The sequence below is a fragment of the Salvia splendens genome, chromosome 1 (assembly GCF_004379255.2).
Source record: "Salvia splendens isolate huo1 chromosome 1, SspV2, whole genome shotgun sequence".
Lineage (NCBI taxonomy): Eukaryota > Viridiplantae > Streptophyta > Magnoliopsida > Lamiales > Lamiaceae > Salvia > Salvia splendens.
This window is the reverse complement of record NC_056032.1, coordinates 35,520,865-35,521,855: the sequence shown is the minus strand read 5'-3', so window position 1 is coordinate 35,521,855 and position 991 is coordinate 35,520,865.

Here is a 991-nt window from a genome sequence, read left to right as displayed (position 1 = left end):
AAATGGTCAACATACCAACATAATAGAGAAGTAGAAATAAACACATCTAATAATAGAAGATATATGATCAAATTCATACAAAACCACCCTCTAAAACCATGTAAAATCCAAGTATGTCAGTGATCAATTGGAAGATGCAAGACAAGTTTAGCCTTAATAACTATATTAATATATATATATATATATATATATATATATATATATATATATATATATATTTATGATGTCCTATAATAATATACAGGGGCTCCTTTTATAATGTTCCAGGAGTCACATAGGAAATGACACGACTCTTGACATAGACACCTATTGAAATGAAAAGACACCTATTCATGAAAGGACACCTCTTTTGACCAAGACACTATTAACATGAATAGACATGACTCTTCATTAAGTAAACTTCTGTGGAGGCCTTCTCTCTCTTGTGCTCCTATGGATTACTACACACTCATCATCATCCCCGCCTTCAAGAACCAACTTGCCCTCAAGTTGGAGTTGCGGAAATCGACTCTGAACTTCATCAACGATCTCCCACTTAGCATCATCTACATTCAAATGTTTCCACTTGATCAACACTTGTGCTTGTGGCTTACCTTTGACCAAAATAGAGCGTATAGCTAACACTTCCTCTGGTTCAATCACCAGAAGCCTTGATTCTGTCAATGGCGGCAAAGGAACAGATTCTACTTTATCTCCGATACGCCTTCGTAACAAAGAAACATAGAATACCGGATGTCCACGACTTGTTGGTGGTAGATCCTACTCGTATACGACTGACCCTATCCACCTTAATACCTGGAATAGCCCGTAGAATTTACTTGCAAGATTCTGATGTGTGCATCTAAAAACTGTCTGTTGTCGATAAGGACGTAGTTTTAGGTAGACCCAATCGCTAACAACAAACTCTTTCACCCTCTTCCCCTTATCAGCTTGAGCTTTTTGTTGTTGTCGTGCCAACTCCAAGTTAGCTTTTAATTCTCTTAACATTTCA